The following is a 21,388-nucleotide window of genomic DNA, read 5'->3' on the forward strand; positions in this document are numbered from 1 at the left end:
GTCTCTTATATGAAAAGAGTGACATGAATAAGGTTTCAAAATAAAATGTGATGAGAATGTCACAAACAAGCAACAATCACATTTACAAACTCCATTTTTATGTGGAGATTCTACTTTTTTATTTATTTCGTGTCAAATGGTTTTTGTCTGTTACTGTAGTGTTGTTTAATGTTTAATGCTGCCTAGCATGATGTTTACGTTAGTCAGCCTGTCTAACGTATGACCAGAAATACAATTATCCTCTTGGACTAAATTATTACCAACTCACATTTTCTTTCTTTCTTTTTTGCCCATGAGAAGAACTGGCTGAGCTGCTGTCGTCCTGGCTCTGACTCCCGCTTCACTCAGCCAGCCTGTCTAACTCCCTGAGGGGAGGGGCTGTGTCGGTGAGAAATCTGTGGTGTCTTTCAAAATAAAAGCTCGCGAGTCAAATATTTCAAAATCAATTTTTTTCTTCTCCATGTTATTGGGGGGACAAATGCGCGTTTGTCCAATATTGAAGGGGACACGCCCCACCCATCCCCCCCGTTCCTACGCCTTTCATTTTATCCTACTTTTCTGCCATACGTAAGTAGCGGTAATAGCTACTGCAGGGGTACACACACCACATCTGCTCAGGTTCTCAACGTACGTCTGGTCCTTCAGCAATCCTGCGTCTTCTCTCAGGCTTGTGCTCACAGCCCACCCCCTCCATCTGTATTTAAGCACACAAGAGTACTGATGACTTATTAATGATGGTAAACTTGATTATTTTTACTGAATCAAGTTTGAATGAGTCACTCACAAAAATGAATCGGTTTTTGAGTCATTTGAGTCACTTACTCAGATTTCACTAAACCTTAATGTACTCATCTTTCCATGTAAATTCTACCGCTAACATGAGTGATTGAAAAGAAATCTATCCATTTTACTGTACTGAAAGGTATTTTTTAAAACTAGTGGTGTACCTGAGATATTATATTTTTTCTTTAGTCCTCTTATTATCTTTGCAAAACAAACAAATTGTAAACTATATAATATAGTTACATGGCATAGGTCAGGCTATCAGAGTTCAGAAGGAGCAACCCTTCCCCGGTAACGCGGCCTGCGTTTCTGCAGCTGAGCACCGGGCGGTAGGGGTGTGTGACTCATATGTAGTACCACATGCTTCCTCTGGGTGACACGTTTGTATTTTTAAGAAACGGACTGTTGTTTTTAATGATAAGTTTAATGAAATGGAGGTTATTACATTTTAATTAATGAGTCACAAGGTGTGGGATTCCACAGGAAATATAGAATCCACCTTACGGATCGAGGGTTATTTAAACCAGAAGATTGGATCTTTTTATTGCAGAGATTAGATAACCGTTACGTATTCACTCAGAGACAACAGAATAGAAAAAGTCATAAGCTAGAAATAATTATAGCCTGTTAATGAAAGTAGTTTGCTAACAATAACAGAGACGAGTCAATGAATGAATCAGTTATCAACACTATTACTTATGCGCTCCGGTTGTGTAGAAGCATGGTTCCATTGTTCCAGCTGTTCCATCCTTTCCTGCAGACCCGCGGGGCCCAGCGCACCACCACACTAACAGAGCATAAAGCTGCTATAGCAAATCTGCAAACAAGCTAGGTTTTGAACACAAACACGGTCACGGGCCACTCACCCTTCCCCTCGGTTATCTTCCCTGAGACATTTCTGTCAGAACCGGAAATGGGCAATGCCAGTTTTAAACACCAGTCACCATTTTCTAGGTCCAAACGTCTTACGTTTTCCGTGACTTTCTTTTTGGGACTCTGGTAGTTTGTCCTAAAGTTGAAGTTGTTGCAGCCGGCTGTTTCTCCTTCTCTGACATTACTGAGCTGAGAACCTCTCACACCAGTGGTGTTCTGTTGCTAAATACACACGTGCGTAATGAATGGAGAACCCAGGAAAGTGCGAAGGTTCGTTGAGGCCAGCAACTTAATGGTCAAGTAGTTATTTTGGATCTGAAACGTGTTATTGGTGAAGATTTTTAGACAAATGTGAGAGAACCACTTAATGAAGTTATTTCATTTTTTTATTTCTACAACATATTTATGGTTATACTATGTTACAGTGTTGTAAAAAGAAATGAAAAACATGTTTTAAGCAAATTTGTTTTCCAAATTCTCTATTGTAGCTTTAACTTTCTGACAATTTACTATGCTACCTAATATAGTGTGGTGTTTTTGTGATGGAAAACAGGGCCGTTTTTAGCTTTCTTAGTTTATTCTCAACTTCCAAATCACAGCAGCTCAGCTGTGTTAACGGTAAGATCCTACTAACAAAAGGTCAAAGCCTCCAGATTCGTCTAGGCCGGCTTGCAACACACACACACGCACGCATGCACACACACACACACACACACACACACACACACACACACACACACACACACACGCACACGCACACGTAGCCATATTCTAAACAAATCATGTAAAACAACTCCTTAAATAAAGTTTGAAAACAGAACATTCTGTCTGTTAAACTATACATCTGTGAACATCCCACAGAGAGGGGAGAGATTGTCAGAGGGCAGTTTGATTGATGAGTTATGAACCAATCATCGAGAATATGATGTTTACACCGATTGGAGGTCCTGGAGGTTTTGCCAGGATTATAGGTTTCAAAGACGGTTAAAAGTATTATTTTCTTTAACAAAACATGTAATTTATTGGTTGCCACCAGTTTGTGGAGTCTTTCAAGCAAAATGACAAAAATGCTCCAGAAAACATCACACACTCCACCTTTAGAATACGTAGAATAGAACAGAGTGGAATAGAATGGGGAATCCCTTTATTGTCCCACAGTGGGGTAATTTATGGTGTCACAGCAGCAATTACATTCTCAACAAGAGCAAAGAGGAACAAAACATTTAAATGAATAAATAAAATAGGAAGGAAGGAAGGAAGGAAGGAAGGAAGGAAGGAAGGAAGGAAGGAAGGAAGGAAGGAAGGAAGGAAGGAAGGAAGGAAGGAAGGAAGGAAGGAAGGAAGGAAGGAAGGAAGGAAGGAAGGAAGGAAGGAAGGAAGGAAGGAAGGAAGGAAGGAAGGAAGGAAGGAAGGAAGGAAGGAAGGAAGGAAGGAAGGAAGGAAGGAAGGAAGGAAGGAAGGAAGGAAGGAAGGAAGGAAGGAAGGAAGGAAGGAAGGAAGGAAGGAAGGAAGGAAGGAAGGAAGGAAGGAAGGAAGGAAGGACTGTGTTGAAAAAAATATATTTTAAAGTCTAAGGCAGTTTTTTTTTCTGTTACTGCATTCTTCTATTAGAAAAACCCTTGGACCTCCTTGGTAACCCTGTGAGCTGATGTTAGTTTAGTTTAGTTTATAGCAGCCCAGAAGTCCATTATGAGGCCAGATGGGGATCTTAGAGACAGGCATCCTTCTCTAGTGTGAGTGTCATCATCAGGATGTGGATTGGTGCTGAACTGTAATGTGACAGAACTGGACAACCCTTCGAAGAGGACTGTGCACAACCAACTCTGCACAAACGCAGTGCCCTCCCATCGATTAAACACTGCAAGCTTCTATGTTGGCTTCATAAAAAATGCAATTACATCTAATGACTTTTGCTGTATAAGAATGAATAACTCTGATGTTAGGGACCTGTCTGTGTCGGAGTTTGTGTCGTATGCTGTTAAAACTCTGTTTAAAACCTTCTATTTGTTCCTTTAGTCGCATGTTCAGGTGCTCTATGTGTGCAGAGAGGTCTGAAAAATGGCTTTTTAATGGGGGTATATGGGTTAGCCAATATGGAAGCACTGCCTCTGGGCAATATTTTCCAGAAAGCTGTAATAAGAGAAAGATTATACTTAAATTTACAAGCTTTGCAGAATGAAATGTATTCCACAAGTGAGAATTAGCAAGTGAATGAAGAGGTGATAAAGTTCACATGATTCATGCAGCAATCTTAGCTGATGCTCAGCTAAAATAATGCCCACCTGTTTTACTTCAGGAGTATGATATGGAAATAAAAGGCAATATGTTTCTGAATCAAAGATGGGCAGTTGGTGAAATTGAGGTAAAAACACAACACACGCACACACACACACACACACACACGCACGCGCGTGCACACACACACACACACACACACCTATATTGTTACTCATTTATGAGTTTGGTGTGAAATGTCTTGCTCACAGACGCTTTGCCACCCAGCCAGGAATTGAACTCCTAACCTTCAGCTAACTCTTCCAACGCCCAAAAGGTGTAATGGGAAAAACACAAACACAACAACATATCAAAATACAAACATTCTTCAGTTGGCTAAAGGTCACTGTTATCATATATTTGCCAAATTAAGGCATTTTTTATGTGGATTTTCAGGATGGTACAGCTTCCTGTGGGCTGGTGAGCATTCACCCTTACACAAATAATACACATGTACTTTCTACTGTGCTAAAACCAATTTAATCAGTTTCTACAACTTCATAACATTCATTTTCAAACATCTGAAAGTACCATATTCACATTCATGCATTCTCCTAGATTTTAAGCACCCTTAAAAGATTCTCTCATAAAGAGTTTTTTATTCTAATTAATATTTCCTATTATTTTATTCACATAAGCGCACAATCAAGTTTAATGATGGCAGGATGAGGATAAAGAGAGATACTAAAGCTCTTCTGTTTCTTTTGTGTTCAAGGCACAAAAATATGTCATCATTCCTGAAAACTGTTACTTTTCTAATCAAAGTGGAGACTGCAAAGCAGAAGTTTGTTAAGCTATTTAAAGTTTTTCTAACTGAAAACTTTGTGTGAATTGGAAGTAGAAATGCAGCAGAAAGGCTCATTTAAAAAAATATTGGGTCAACTTTATTTATTTTTTAGATAAAAGGTCAATAGACTTATTTTCATGTTTTTCAAAGATGTTTTGTTTTCCATTCTAGGAGATATCTCTGTGTGAGATGAGACTGCATTCATTAAAAGAAAGCTGCAAAATTCTGTTATTGCTTCTCTGAAGAAATAAACCATTTAAGATGTGAAATAAGGGAACCGCATCCCATCAGCAACACCCAGATTAGGTTTCTTATAGGAGGACGGCCAGCAAATAATCTGAAGATTTAACCCCCAGGAGAGCCCTGTGCATTAAACACAGCCTGATAACATCTCATCTGACTGGTTACATGGACTTCATTCCTTTCTATGTGTAAATTGAAAGGACCCTGTCAACATAATCCCAACAGTTTGAGACTGAGACAACAACTGAAGCAACAAATGAAAACGAAAAATGTAGCTTCCCACAAATGAAACATTGCACAAGTGAAACCCTACATTCTGCATATACAGTCACAAAAGCAACAAGCGTGGATTCATTTGAAAGTTCATATGAAGAAAACTAAAGTGTAATTACACTTTCTGTTAAAATAAAGGAAAATTAGCTTAGTTGTCTCAGACATGAATCATGCAATGATTGTGTTGCTCCACCATCAAGCGATTATGTGATAAACAGGACTAATAAAAGCAGCAGCTTACCTGCTCTTCCCTTAAGTAGCAGGACCAGAATGCAGTACAATAAGACTTAAACATGAAAAAATTATTAAACAAAGAAGCTTTTGTTGCCTAACTATTATCTCTTTTCTGCACTTGTGTGGCTTCAGCAGCACTAAAATATTCCAAGATAGTCTTGCTTTTACCTTTGTTTGTGTCCTGGCCATGCTTTAGGATGAATAATGGAGTGTGAGCATTGTGAGAGCAAGGTGGCAGCAAGGACAGGGAAATGGAGAGGACACTTTGGGTGTCCCACCTTCACCAGGCTGTTATTCTGGGTTATTCTGGGCCTGGCAGATATTTATTCTGCTCTCTGCCACTTCTCTTCCTCCATCTGAAAGGTGAGAAAGGAAACAAATGAGTCCTAACAAAATGTCCTGTAGACATTGATAAGATGCTCAATCATGTCTGCTTGTGCCACGGAACTGTGCCTGTTGATTGCCTGGGAGAATCCTACAATGTCTTATTGGGTTTTCTGCCGCTGGTCGCGCTGTATGTCTTCTAGCCTGCGCGACAACCTGGCATCTGCAAAGGTTGTTTGAAGTTGAAGTTTGAACAGCGATTTTCACACTCTGGTGCCACATGGGAACAGTGTTAAGCAGCACACAGCTAGCAGCAATGGTTTACCACTCTTGTCACCTTATTTGTAGGTGCTGTTTAGCTGTCTGACCTCTGTTTTTCACCTGATTTTAAAGGAGACAATAAATGAGTAGAGGAGATATTTTGAACTCCAGAAATTGCTACGCGGGTTGTCTGGTAATGAGAAGGTTGCTGGATGGATCCCAGCGTTCTCCATGGTATCCTGCTGTTGTGTCACTTCCTCTAACTTTTTTTATGTTGTTGGTGGTCAGAGGGGCTGGTGGTGCAAAATGGCAGCCTTGCCTCTGTCAGTCTTTCCCAGGGCAGTCGTGGCTACAGTAGAAAAAAGCTATTAATATCTAAATCTATTCCATTACTAATGTCTATATGTTTGGTGACACATTATTAGATGTCCACTACTCATCCATCCACTGTCCACAATCCTTTTTACCTCAGAAATCAGAACTCAGATCTGGGGATGACATCACACCCAGTTACAAGCTGGAAACCCAGTTGGATTTGTGAACGGTTGTGCTCAGAGGCAAGGTTACTGTTATTAGAAATGTAAGTCATATATAATTTATTTCTCTGCATTTTAAGCATTCAGATACTAGCAACATATTCACTCAATGGGTAAAAACAATGTGGACATAATTAATAAGGTCCTAACAGACAGAAATCATTGTAGCAAAAAATGCAGAAAATGAATGTGTGACGAACCTCGTCCCTTCGGTCCGTCATCCCATCTTCCCCTGAGCCGTTGTCCTCACTGAAAAGGATCCAGCACCATGGACAGCGCCCGGAGCGGCCTGCTCACTCTCCAGCGCACAGTGCCAGTTCAGGACCTCGGAGAGAGGCACGCCAGCGAAGACCGCAGCTGACCTGAATCAGCGATCAAGCAGCTCCCATCTCCTTAAAAGAGGAGCACTACAGACAGTCTGGGAGATCCAGGACTAGCCTGCGATTCTCCCTCGCTCTTTGACACTCCTGATTACATTTAACCCGTTACCGATCAGGTTTAAGGTTATTAGAACCGTTACTCTTCGGATTGGAGGTTTTACAAAAGACTCGAGCGGTAGTCTGTTTTTCTCCTGAGATTGTGTTTGTTACAGTTAAACCGTTTGTGATTCTCAAGTGTTTTCTACAGGGTTTGGCTTATTTATCCTCCCGCTGTGTAGGATTTTACTGACCTAGGGTCAGTCTTCTGGTGTTGGTGGCTGTTTATCCCCTTTGGACCTTTTGAGCAGGGGATATTTTCGTTTAGGCTGTTATTTGAGTTTGGCAGGAAGCCTTTTTCCCATAAGCCTTACTTGCTTATGTTTTCAGTTCCCATCTTCATGTTGCGTTATTGTTTAGCCTTATTTTGCCGTTCAGACACGGACACCCTTTGTTAATAAATCCTTTTGTTTTTACTCAAACTTCCTCGTCCTTTATCCACTCTTACACACCTACACCTATTTTCTTGTGTTAGTCCCCTCATCCTCCTAGACCTTCAGAGAGGGGGGCGTAACAGTATGTTTGGCTGATTATTCCTTTGCTGTATTAACGCTCTTTGGTAATAAATCTGGAAAATCTAATTAGTACAATTAGGATTGTAAGGACTGTGCATCAGTGGAATTAAAAAACAAAGGTAAACATGTGGGTAGCCTCAAAAAAATTGTCCAAAATCCCCTGTAACTTTATTTTATTTGTATATTCACTCTCTTTCTGAGTTGGATTGGGTGGTTGCACACAAGTAATTGGAAGATCCACATACAGCCACATAGGTTTGGCTCCTCGTCCTCATGCTGGTCACCAGTTCAGTCACATTTTAATCAGGAAAATGTCCTGTTCACTTTCATTGAGGGTGCAGGACTGTAACAAATGTACAGGAACCAGCCTACAGGGGGCGCTCATTATTTTCCAGCTTCACTTTCAAGGTTGCATTCACATTCCTAGTTGGCTGATGAAAGTAAACTTGTTAACTAGTTTACAGTATTTTGAAATGCTAAGACACATTTATTAAAACCTGCACCCACTTCCTTCTAACACAAATCCAAAAATTGTCGCTACATTCACTAAACAGCAAATATTTCTGTTCAAATCAAACTATCACTTCAAAATCAGTCATTCTGTGTTCACATCATAAACACAGGACATAAAAGTATATTCACCACAGAACAATCAATACTACATCCAATAACTTAAGACACGGCATCCTGGACTAGTTAAAATAGTCATTGTATGAGAATACCTTTATTTGTCCCTCAGTGGGGACATTGCATTATTACAACAGATTTCTTCTGCAGAACACAGCTGTCTGTGCTGTATCTGAAATCTGCAGATTAGAGGGTAAAAAGAAAGGGAGCCAGGACTGTACCCTGGGGCACACCCACACAGCAGGTCAGCAGGTCAGATACACAGTCCCAGGCTCTCACAAACTGGGGCCGGTTTGTGAGATGTCCTACAAGTAAGTGTATTTAACAAACATTACCCCGATTAGAGTGAAAAACAAAACAAATTTAAAGACACGTTACTGTAATTCACAGATGCTTTCCATCATCGTGGGCTTCATCCACATCAAAGCCATATTCTCCCTTGCCAGGCATCAGGGGAAAACATCATGATTTCCTAGACCAGGGCTATTCAATTCCAGGCCTTGAGGGCCGGTATCCAGCACGTTTTAGTTTGAACCCAACACACCTGATTTCAATCAGCAGGTGATTAACAGGCTTCAACAGAGCCTGATGACCTGAGGTGACTCGACCACTGAATCTAGTGTGTTGGAGCAGAAAAACTACTAAAACATGCTGGACACCGGCCCTCGAGGTCCAAATTTGAATAGCCCTGTCCTAGACCTTTATGACTTTGTAGAGTTTTGCTCAAAGCATATTCTGTACACTTGTCAGGTCTGTTGTGTTGGAGGACACAGCCAATACTGTTGATTACTATATGGGTGGCAGTGGCATAGGAGTTAAGTGTTAGCCATGTAGTTGGTGGGTTGCTGGTTCAAGCCTATGTTGAAGCACTTTGTGATTTCTTCTTAAAATAGCATTAGACTCTTTCTTTTGTCTTCATCTTCTTGTTTCATCAAAGTTGACAATGTCTCCTATTTATTCTTCTTAATTTAGGATGACCATGTCAACAATGACGCTTCTTGCTGTTGAGACAAGAGGTTGTTCCACCATCATTTAGTCATCCATTAACTCTAGAAAAGGGACAAAACACTTGCAAATGTTCATAGCCAGTAAAGATAGCATTGTAACGTAGATCACAGCACTTACAGTATAGTTGGAGAAATACGAAGCAGCAGGGAAATGTTTTCTAAATGTCCTGATGCTGCTGCCCACAGAGAATCTGCTCAGACAGGACTGAACTCCTTGTCCTTCTGTCCTTGCTGCCTCTTGAACGAGAACCTGGTGTACAACAGTATTTCACCCGTATTGGCTGTTCGTTATCCCCCTCGTCCACTTCCTTCTAACCCACCACCATCTGCCTGTCTGTATGTCTATCCATGCAGATGCACATGCACCACGAGATCTCTGCTTAAACATGCACAACTGATTGGATCACATCTTTAGAAACATCTGTGTTGACCTTTGAATTGTGGAGTGTTAAAAGAGTGTTTTGCTTGAGTTCACATTTTGCTGCCAGTATTTACAGTTTAGCTACTTATCTGGGAGATGTGTTTAGTGACTGAGGATGTGTTTAAGGTTTAGAGAAAAAGTGAATGAGTGTTGTTTATTTTTGTTGAGGTACCTGAACAGCGTCTAAGGTTTGTCCGAAAGTGTTTGATTTATAAAAGTGAGTGCAGGCTACTGAGAATTTGGTTTAGAGAATGGAGTTTAGTATTTCAGCAAATCAGAAAAACACATCGTAACACAACACCAGCACTGATTCTAGATCAGATCAGACTCGACAGAATATGCTGACGGATCAAATGATGAGTAACCTGGAAAACTAACGTGTGTTTACAGTAGCTGGTATTTTAATTACTACTTTCTTTTTTTAAACTTGTTGAGTTACCCGACTTAATGAGGTTTATTTAAAACCATTGCTCTGCGATCTGCTGTATTTACCTTTAATTGTCTCGCTGGGGTTGAATACACTCATTGAACTATATTGACTCAAAGTGGAATCACCCTGAGAAAGAAGTGTATTTTTTTCAGTCATACATTAGCAAAAAGTGCCTCTATTAAGATGTACTTAGTGGATAAACGATAATTCTGTTTCAACCGCAAATTTGCTCTTAAATCATGGCCACTCGTCTTCCTCCAGAATAATTTACCCACACCGGTATCCTGTGGTAAAACTGTAAAACGTTACTGCTTTGTGGAGAGTTTCAGTCTGCTGTGGGAACCAGCGGTTGTCTGAGGGTGATAGGGTCGTTTTTTATTCTGAACACCAGCTGCAGAGACCTACCATGGGATTGCTGACATACCTTTGAGTGAGAATGACAGCAAGTCCTACCAGTATGTCACTTCTCATCCAGTACACCTTGGCTTAATGGGAAGTGCTGGAACAAGGCTGCTGCCTTGTTACTGGGATCTTTAGCTGAATGTGTTCACTTCCTCTCTGTCTCTTATTTCTCTCTTAGACTAAATCATAAACTCCATTCGTATGTCATTCTCTTTATTTCTGATTCATCATTTCATCAACCACTTATTTTCTCCCACTCCTCTCGTGAAAGTTTGTCTTTCTTGTTAGCTTTCGTTTCACACAGCGTATTGATTGCTTTTTCATCTTTTGATTTCATACAGTTACTGGAAATAACCTCACGCAACTGATCTCACAACAGCCTGATTAAAACCGATCTCATGCCCCTGGAACTTTGCTCAGACTTTTCTGAACAAGTGCACTCCCATACTCAAGGGCAAAACGCTTCATTTTCCAGCGGCAGGAACGTGACATGAAGGGTTAAAACCTGTGCTTGCTGAATTGCATTTTGCGATTGAAGTGCACTTCTCTGTCCTATTCAGATTGACGTTCTCCCAGAAAAAGGTAGGGGGAAAGCTAGCAAGGGGAATGCATGAGCAAGGCTCCGGGCTGGGAGAGCCCCAGATCCACCTAGAAGAAAGCGATGCTTTGACAGCCCGGTGTCCTCCACAGTACCCCGGACAGATTGAATTCCTTTTGAAATGTTGTTGTTTGAGGCAGCTAAACATTCAGGGTCAGTGGGTGGCCACTGGGGAACTGAGGAGAGGAAAAACAGAAGGAGAATGCTAGCATTCAGTAACACCTCATGTTAGTGTCAGTGCAGTAGTTCAGTGAGAGACTGACAGCTCAGCCCTTCAACTAATGCTCCGAGTCCTGTAGAAGACTGTCTGTCTGTCATCTTTTTTTGCAAATATTATAAATCTTATGAATGTATTTTTGTTTAAGCATAGTTTCCATATTTCTCCCAGCAAATTCCATATTTATCTGTGAGTATTTTCAGTGAAATGTGAGCTTGAGTGACAGATGATTACATGATTGTGTGTGTGTGTGTGTGTGTGTGTGTGTGTGTGTGTGTGTCATGATAAACACTGTTTCTGTTTTTTTAACTTTTCATTTGAAGGCTATCTATTCCACCTCAGTCAGGTGTAAAAGCTGCACCATTTGGATGATTTTATTTTAGATATTGGGGTTTTCTGTGAAGTGATAACATGGAGTTAATCATTTTATCTGGTTTATTTGGGGCTTTTGCTCTCGCAGACTCGAATTCATCCTACAGTGAAACTTACAGACGCTGCAGAGCTCTTCTCTAAGCTCTGCCTGCAGCATTCTGCGTATTCCTTTCACTTTCTTCATCTCACACTTTAGTGATCATGTAAGTTGCATTTAACCTATTTGTGTAATGTGAAGCTCAGCCACAGTTAAAAGACTTCAGAAAGACAACATTATGAGGTAGCAAAGTTTTTGGGTGTCATGAAGGAGAATCTGATGGATTACAGCTAGAGCACCCATGAGAATCCAGCAAGCTCCATCTACTGATTTTGATCCAGGGGCTGGATCAGAGTACCACCAGTGCAGGACTTGTTCAAGGATGGCAGAAAGCTAGTGTGCGTGTATCAGTACACACAGCGGAGGGAAATGTTTTGGAATTTGGCCTGGTTTCAAGAAGGGCAGCAAATAAGCCTCTAGTTCAACAAATCCACCAAGGACAGTTTTTCTGCTAAAGATCCACAGACTGGACTTCTGAGGACCAGGGTGGTCTTTTTTTCTAAAATGAGTAATCTTTCATGACTTTTATGGACAGGCTTTAAAGGTGCAGCAAAGGTGTTGAAAGGATCTGTTTTGGTGGCCCAGGGATCAGGTCTCGTCTTTTTGCAGACGGTGTGTTCCTGTTGGCTGCATCAGACAGTGATCTCCAGCTTTCGCTGAAGTGGTTTGCAGCTGAGTGTGAGGCGGTTGGGATGAGAATCAGCTCCTCTAAATCTGGCACCATGGTCTTTAGTTGGAAAAAGGTAGAATGCCTTCTCCAGGTCCGGGACGAGGTCCTGACCCAAGTGGAGGAGTTTGAGAATCTCGGTTCATGAGCGAGGGAAAGATGGGGTGCAAGATTGATAGGTGGATTGGTGCTGATTTACCAGTTGATCTACATTTTTACCTTCATCTATGGTCATGAGCTTTGGGCAGTGACCTAAAGAAGGAGATTGTGGACACAAGTGACCAGAATGAGTTTTTTTCCAAAAGAGATCAATGATGAGTAATGTCTTTTTCAGCATGATGAAGCTCCACGCCATGAGGTCAAACTAGAAGTGGCTCGAAAAACATCAAATATGAGTTTGTGCCCATAAAAGTCTCCAAACATGAATCCCATTGAAAACTTGTGGTCGATTCCCGAGATGTGTGTGGACAAACAGAAAGCCATGGATTCGGACACATTTCAGGAACTGGCCATGCAGCAATAAGCTGCCTTCTGTCAGGATTTGGACCACAAGTTGACAGCATGACTCAAGACCCAAATTGCAAATACTGACTCTGCACAATGTTTTAGTGAATAAAATTATTGAAACGTATGAAATGCCTGCTCCTGTACTTCAATACCCACAGAAACATTGGACAAAAATATCTAAAAAGCCCAAAGGAACAAACATTTTAAAAAATAATACTTGAGTGATTTGCAAACCTTTGGCTGTGGTTGTACTTACATCAGCATGCCCCATAACACAACCAACTCATTAATGTTGGCATTACAATGCAGCCAAAACACCAAGGAACCCCAATACAGTCAGATTTTTGTATTTCTAATGACCATAATATGATTGAACATTAAAATAATCAAAGGAAGCAGTTGGCTGTTAATGAGTTGAAGGCGCTACAACATTAAAGGAGATAGAACGGGGAGTCTCCTCTTCTCCACTGAACTGGAACAATAACCTAACTTTGGTCTTTTTATCGAGGTTTGTAGGGCACACATTTTGTGAATGACGGATGCACTCAGCCACTCGAGGTTGTTGTACTGTAAATAGCCGTTGAAAGATCTAGAACAGCTGATAGCCGGAAGGGGGGAAAAGTCTGTGTACTAAATTCTGTTTATACACGCAGACATCTGAAGTCCAAATCAGGGTTTTATAGAGTTTATTACTATTTTTATTTATTTATTTTTTAAATTCTAAGCTAAATACCCATCCATTAAAGATCAAAGCAGTCAAGGCCCTCAGCAGCAACTTCAAATGAAACCGTAGGTTGTTCGATAACATTCATGATATTTGGATATTTCTTCAGATCTTGTGTAATATAATTCTTGTGAAATGAGAGTGGATGAAGCAGGGTTTAGCTAAGGCGAGGATTCAGTAGTGTGTAGCATAAACAGATCCCTCATCAGGGAGTGAATTAAATCTAAGAGCTTGACAGATGTTTTGATGAATTTGGCAACATTTAGAAAAATGACAAACTGAAAACAGTTCAGGAATTTAAAGGATTAAGAATGATTTTCAGAATGCAAGGCATGATAATATAGTATGTGTAGACACATGTGTATTTTTTATACACAGCTGGATGGACTCAGAATCAAACACTTCTGATTAGACCATCAATGTTTCTTAATTATAGGAAATCAGTAATATGTGTTAATGATTAAATCCATTATAATAGCAATGGTGTCTGAAATGTTCCTTTTACTAGAGTTTCAGAATGTGTTTTATGAGTTTTTTTATGAGTTTGGTTGGAAAGATGCTGAGAAATACATTGATAAAGTAAAATATGCACCAGTCTTTTGACAAAAACTCCCTAAATTCTGTTATGTTGAGATCTGAAGGGGAGTATAACTTGAGTTTAAGGACTTACGACGGGGGTTTCCATTCACAAGGGATGGCTGATTTATTTCTGAGTCATGTTCAGGCTTCCTGTTATACCATGGTCATGGATCTCCTTGTGCTTTTTGGTCAGATACATTCTGTCTCCTTGTCACACCAGGCTTCTGGTTCCAGTTAACCCACCTGCTGCATATTTTGTGTTTGTTCACATCAGTATAACTCACGGGTTTGTTTGTTTCTAGATCCTTGTTTGTGGGAACCTTACTTTGTTGTTTTACCCTTGTGCTTGTGGATTTATTTATATGAAGATTCAGTCCACCTTGGTACTCTGGATTTCTTCTCTATTTGGGTCTACAGTATACCTCCACACACCTTTTTTGTTGTGAAGCTGTCACCTTTTGTCACAAACTGTGACCTTCCAATAGTTTTCAGACCGATATTTTACAGATCTCAAGAGTCGGGTGGAGGGTAAATCATTTCCTACTTGGTTGACTTTGTTGATCTGGAAGTTGGAGTTTATATGCTGTCACAGAAGAGGATCTATTTGAGCATGGCTAGATCGCCATGGTAACAGCCTATAACCTGCTCACTCACCATATGGAAGAAGCAACAGTTGCTCACATATTTTGTTCTTAGTGACTGAAACAACATTCAAATGTTTTGAAAATATGTGAGATTGTCAAATAATCCAAGCTCTGGCATCATCTTTAGACCCAATCAGCATCAACTCAATCCCAAAAGTTTCCACCTTGGTTGCTGTACAAATGGTAGCCCACTCCTCCACAGAGATTGATCAAATGAAGAGAAGCATTTCTCCATGAGATGTACAGTATCAATAATGATAATAATAATAATAATAATACACATAAAATAGAAAAAATAATTCAGATTGCAGCAGGAATAAAAGAAAATAAGTAATTACATGTTACTTATGTGTTAATTGTTAAACAGCATCAAATCTATAAATTAATCAGTTATTTTGCCCTGATTTGCCAAAAGTCACGTAAAGAGCTTCTGAACAGAGAATAATAAATAAAAACTAATTTAATGTGATCAATGAAGTGATTTATGCAACAGAGTCTCAGATAGTTCTGAACAGAAGAAAAGCAGCAGGTATTATTTCCATGATTTACTGAAATCTTCCTCTCTGGTTCTACTGGGAACACTGGTTTTTCATCACTCTCCATTGATAACATCTGTTATAACACCAGTCTTTATGCAGGAAGTCTCAGGACTGGTGAAGTAGATTTTTCCTCACCTGTAACTTTATTAGTCCAGTTGATGAATTTTGATGAGGAAAGCATGAAATCAGGTGTGAAACGTGAACTTTATTGTGAAGGCTTTTTGAGATGTGAGCTGGAAACCTGAATGAAAACAATAACATCTTATTCATGTTGCAGCACCTTTCATCTCTGTGGAGTTTTAGGTCTGGTTAAGGCTGACTGAAGTGCACGCCTCTGCTCTGCAAAGTGATGTAAAGCATAAGCCAGTATGAAGTTAAACAGCAAATTGGTTGGGAGCACATGTGTGTTCATTATTAAATGTGATGATTTAAATCCAGGTGGAGATAGAAGCAATTCAAACTAACGACTGGATTTGCTTGTGTTACTCAAGCGAGTTTAAACAACTGAATTAAAGTCATTTAGCATCAAACACAAATCTACCTTTTTTGTTATGACACCTGCTGCAGATTTAGGCTATGGTCTGGTTGTAAACTCACATTTCAGAGATGAACAAAATGTTCTCATTTTCTCCTCTCAAACTTATTCTCATGTTAACTTTTCCGGCCCTACTTTCTCAGTTTGTGTTGTGACTTTTGTGTTTGTTTTTTCTACAAAAGCCAAAAGTGCACAGCGAGGAGAATACAACTTTTCCTGACCCATCTTTTGCTGGTTCGTGTGCCGTTATTTTAGCCTCCAGTACGATGTAAAAACAAGGGATTTTTTTCTGCTGTATTGTGTTTATAACATCTGCTCTCACGCTAGTGTAAAATGACTTTGGGGTTTTGCTTTCCAGACTTGTTTTCGTGCATGCACAAGAGGTCTTTGTAGATATTTGTACCTGATAAAGCCTCTCTAGTTCCAGCTAAGTAGAAAACACATCTTTCTATTGACATTTGCAGATTTGATTAACCTTTCTTTCCTCACTCTGCTCTGTACATGCCATTAACATTTAAGGGTTTCACATACAAGGTGATTTTTTTCTTCAGTTCTTCAGTTTCTCAGGTTGTCTGACCTCATTTGTGCTCCATTTTAGTCATCTTTTCACTATTCGTTCCCCTCCCTTTACTGCGCGATGTTTCCCCCTCTGGGCGGTCTTGCTTTAAATAATTGAGCATCAGTAAGAACCTTCAAACATGCTAATATCACCCCACTATTAAATTTCATTATTTGTCTCGTGCGGTAAGATTTAATTTATTAAGATTGAGAGCCTGAAATAGCTGCTTGTGCCAGATTCTGGCAGTTGGATTAGGAAATGCAAACCGTCTCTCACTTTGTGCGCCGGGGTTGTTGTTGATGATATAACAACAGACCGTTTCATTTAGCTTTCAGTCTGACACCCTCACGGGATGTCGCACAAAAATTTTAGCATATTGAATCTATTAAAGCAATGAAATATTCTGTCAGTCACACAAATGTAAGCAAACGTGCCTTTCTGCAAAACACAATAATGGGCATCAATACTGCAGAGGTATTACAGGCAGAAACAGTGAGTCAAAGGAATATTCTGCTTCTACACATAAGACTGTAATGTGAATTATGAATGCTTCTTACTACTCTGAAAATAGTTTGGCTCATTCCTTTTCTGTCAGCTACTTGCTTCCAGCTTGGCATTAAACTTTCATGTGTGTTTTGAGCTGTTAGGGAATGCTCTCTTTTTTCTGGCCCCTCTGGACCTCAGCTGCTCAGGATTTATTGGACATGTTACACACCTTTGTACCAGCCTGTTTACTGGCAAACTCTCTCACATCTCTTTAATAAAAGAGCCCATCTTTCTCATCCCAAACTACAAACTGCTTAATTTAGCTGTATCCGGGTGAATCAACACGGTTTTGTTGTGTAATGATTCCAATCTTAAGTCCGGAGAAACGTCTCTAGCTGCTGTTAAGGTTGTTTAAAACCCCAGGCAGGATAGAGTTGCTTTGTGTTGTGCCACAGAAGAAAATGAAATCTGGTGGAGCAGAGGGGACACTGATTGGTATTCTTCTTGCATCACCTTACTCCCTTTCCTCCCAGCGGCCAGAACCCAGTGTCTAAGCGGTCCTATATCGCAGACCCGGGTGTGCTGTCTGCTGATAATAAACAGCCCAAACACTGAGGCGAGTTACAGAGCTGAGTTACAGCGTGGCCACACCGCTCTGTCTATCTCGCCTAAAGGTTGAGGGAATCTTTGCTTTATGTTCAGCATGTCTGGGTCTGAATGACACCGGGGCTGTTGGGAGTGACTGGGATATTGGCATCTAGCCCACCAACTATAATGGATTGAACTCCACAAAGACGGCTGTTAAATGATGTTTCTTTGTCAGCTTCTTGTCAAATCTCCCTCTGTTCACCAGGGACGAGCCTCTGACCCTGTTCCCCTGTGTTGTAGGTCCTCCCCTCTCTTCCTTGTGTGAGGAGATTGCTGCTGCCATCGTTACTCCAAGTCCAGACCTCCCCACCCTTTCTCCACCCCCTCCTCTGACATTGCGGGGCAGCCACCGAAAGCTTGGCTGGATTCCAAGGAGGCTCCGATCCTGCAGCCACATCCATCACGTCTTCACCACTGGGTAACTATCAAGCATGCGAGCAGAAAGCTCCTGCTTTTGGATGTTTTCCGGGAGGCGGAGCAGCACAGAGGTTTGACATTATGCTGTCCCTGTTTCTGGAGTCTGTTCTTCATGCTTATTTGTTGCTTCTGGACTCACTCATGTGTGCAACCTTCATGCAAAAGAGGCATTTTCTCCAGCCAAGCATGTAATAACATACAGTCTCTCACACCCACACAGAGACACTTCAGGGCTCAGAAAGAATTGTTCAAGGTTTCATTAGAGGTTATTTTGTAATGACTCATTTGACTTTTGACTCCAGGTATCATCATCTGAACTGTCTCCACTCTGTGTTGAACTACACCAAAGAATTACTTTAGTTCTCAAAGCTGCACTAATACTATCAGAACAACAAATATGCTGTGTGTGAGGAGCCGCTTCGAATCATAAACCCACAGATAATCGCTAAACAAGCCTCAGCAGACCTCCTCAGGGATGTGGGGCACTTTGAGACTCTGTTCAATTTGCTGGTTGCACGTCCTGAATCACTGTGTGTTTTTGTTCATACTTGATGCTTGCAGCAGACTGGTCTACAAACTAATGACAAACATGCACAGTGAAGCATCTGGCAGGGTTATGATTAGAAAAACATGTTTTTGTCATTACAGTCATCAGGTTTAGGCTCAATGATGGGTTTTTATAGCTGAAGACGGTACACGCTTCTGCCTGCATATCAATGCCACGAACGACAAGCTGCTTTACAATATTGTCGGTATTTCCATATTTGGCAACACAAATCTTAACACAGATGTTACCTTTATCTCTGCTGCCATTTACTTTCACACAAAGCCAAAACTTAGATTATTTTTGGCATTTTCGTAGTCTGCAAACTCAGGCAGGTGCTGTTTTTATTGAGAGGTATGATTGTGTGTAAGTGAGCCCCTAGTCACGTGACCCGAGGCATAAAGAGGAACGGAGCTGAACCCAACAGGGATGAGTTGTTGGGGAAAATACAAAAATATGGAGTGGAGGAGTTCCACTTTTCTATGGTCTAGTTCACACCGGCCCGATTGGTGCTTCGTCTGCAAAAATGCGGATGTTGTACCAGTCTGTCTGTTGGTGAAGGTTCTCAGTCATCCAGGTCATGGTAATCCAAAAGGGCTCAAATGATGGCAAATGGACTTCTTTGGATTCTTGAAGATGTTTCGCTTCTCATCTGAGGAGCTTTGTCAATTCTGACTGGAATATGGGGTTCTTTCTTTCTTTCTTTCTTTCTTTCTTTCTTTCTTTCTTTCTTTCTTTCTTTCTTTCTTTTTATCTGTCTGTCTGTCTGTCTAAGTTTTGAACATTTTCTTACAGTTGTCAATTCTTTTTCTAATAAATTAGCTTTAGTTCTTTTATAACACATATTTTATAGATATTTTTCATAATAAAAATTGTTTCTAGTTAAAGCTGCAAACCAAGACTTAAAGCATGCACAAGTGATCAAATATGATCACTTCACCAATAAAGTGCTAATTACCACATCAAGACAATAAGCAATGGCAGTTTTTCTTCTTTTAAGTTTCAGTTCCTTTCAGGCAAAAAGGAGGCTGCACAGTGGTGCAGTGGTTAGCACTGTTGCCTTGCAGCAAGAAGGTCCTGGGTTCAAATCGCGACCTGGGGTTTTTCTGCCTGGAGTTTGCATGTTCTCCCTGTGCATGCGTGGGTTCTTTCCGGGTACTCCGGCTTCCTCCCACCATCCAAAAACATGACTGTTAGGTTCATTGGTCTGTCTAAATTGTCCTTAGGTGTGAGTGTGTGTGCTTGGTTATTTGTCCTATGTGTCTCTGTGTTGCCCTGTGATGGACTGGCAACCTGTCCAGGGTGTACCCCACCTGCTAGCCTGGAGACAGCTGGAGATAGGTGTCAGCCTCCCCGCGACCCTGTGAGGATTAGTGGGTAAAGACAATAGATGGATGGATGGGGCAAAACGGTTAATTAAAATAATGTAACAATTTTTAACTTTGTATTCTAATCTCCAAAGCTTTTATAGTGTCTTTATTTTGATAAGAGACTAAAATGAGCTCTACCAGGTGGTTAACTGATCAGTTAAAGGGCCAATGGCTTTTACTTACCTCTAGCATCACTTACCTATCTACTTTCTGTTACCTCTTGTCTCAATTAGACCGTTTTGCTTCATATAAAAGTTAGATGAGAAAATCTTTGGTACGTTCTTGCTGTGTACTTCTACACTGTAAAAAGAAAAAAGTTGACCCAACTTAAAAAATTGCTTCAATTGGCAACAAGCAATTTAATTAAGTTCATCCAACTTAAATTATTGGTACAATTTTAATAATTATGGTTGGATAAACTTAATTAAATTGCTTGTTACCAATTGAAATTATTAAATTAGGTTGATTAAACTATTCTGTTTTTTTCAGTGTAATTCCATTTTTGGTTCTTTTTTTAAAACAAAGAAAAGGTTTCTTTTTACCTTGCTGACAATTTCGTTTGCGGCTGCAAACATTCTCAAAGCTGACGCTGATGGTGGCGTCACTTCCTACTCCGTTTATCCGCGGGCAGCAGAGGACTTCGCCCTCTACCCTAAACATAAACACATATAGGAAATCAACACACACAGACCAATATTTATTATGGACATCAGAACACTCCACCATACACAAAATGTCAGTAATCAGAACATTATATCACTGAGCAAACATGATAATAGAAGAGAGAGACCGTAAACAAGAGGACAAACACATACAACACGCTTTAAAGACCTGCAGATACCCGACATGGGCAATAAACGAAGGAAAACAACAAACAACAACAGAAAGAAAAGAACAACCAAAGCAAAGAACCAGAAACCCAGAAAGACAAGAACCAAAACCAGTGATAGCCCTACCATACATCAAAGGCATAACAGAAAAAATAAGAGCAACAATGAAAAAAGACAAAAACACACTAACAAAACCATACACAACAGTTAGAAACAGACTAGTACACCCAAAAGACAAGATACCAGCTGGACATAAATGTGGAGTCATTTACGAAATCCCATGCAAACTCTGCAATAAAACATACATAGGAGAAACCAGGCGCCAACTCAACACACAAACAATAGAACATAGAAAGGAGTGTGAGAAAGAAACAAGTCGAAGACACACAAGAGCAGCAAAACAAGAAGCAGAAAGTACAATAAAGAAGTCAGCCGTAACAGATCGCTGCACAAGAAAAAACCATATAATGGACTGGGACAGCACACGGATCATAAACACCGAACAACAGAAATACAAAAGATGGATAAAGGAAGCTATAGAGATAAGGAGACGTGGATGTGGGACCACAAACAGAGACGATGGAGTTTA

General features: G+C 40.4%; 1 protein-coding gene across 4 annotated transcripts in view; it reads left to right on the forward strand.

Moving 5' to 3' along the window:
- The window catches only part of drp2 (dystrophin related protein 2), a 525,275-nt gene that overhangs the window by 108,256 nt on the left and 395,631 nt on the right, over positions 1-21,388 (forward strand). For all 4 annotated transcript variants that reach the window (XM_015949550.3, XM_070550594.1, XM_070550593.1 and 1 more), the window contains exon 2: positions 17,879-18,056. The gene's annotated coding sequence lies outside the window, so the exon portion shown is untranslated. The remainder of the gene's footprint in view (positions 1-17,878; positions 18,057-21,388) is intronic.

Source organism: Nothobranchius furzeri, chromosome 1 (assembly GCF_043380555.1).
Source record: "Nothobranchius furzeri strain GRZ-AD chromosome 1, NfurGRZ-RIMD1, whole genome shotgun sequence".
Lineage (NCBI taxonomy): Eukaryota > Metazoa > Chordata > Actinopteri > Cyprinodontiformes > Nothobranchiidae > Nothobranchius > Nothobranchius furzeri.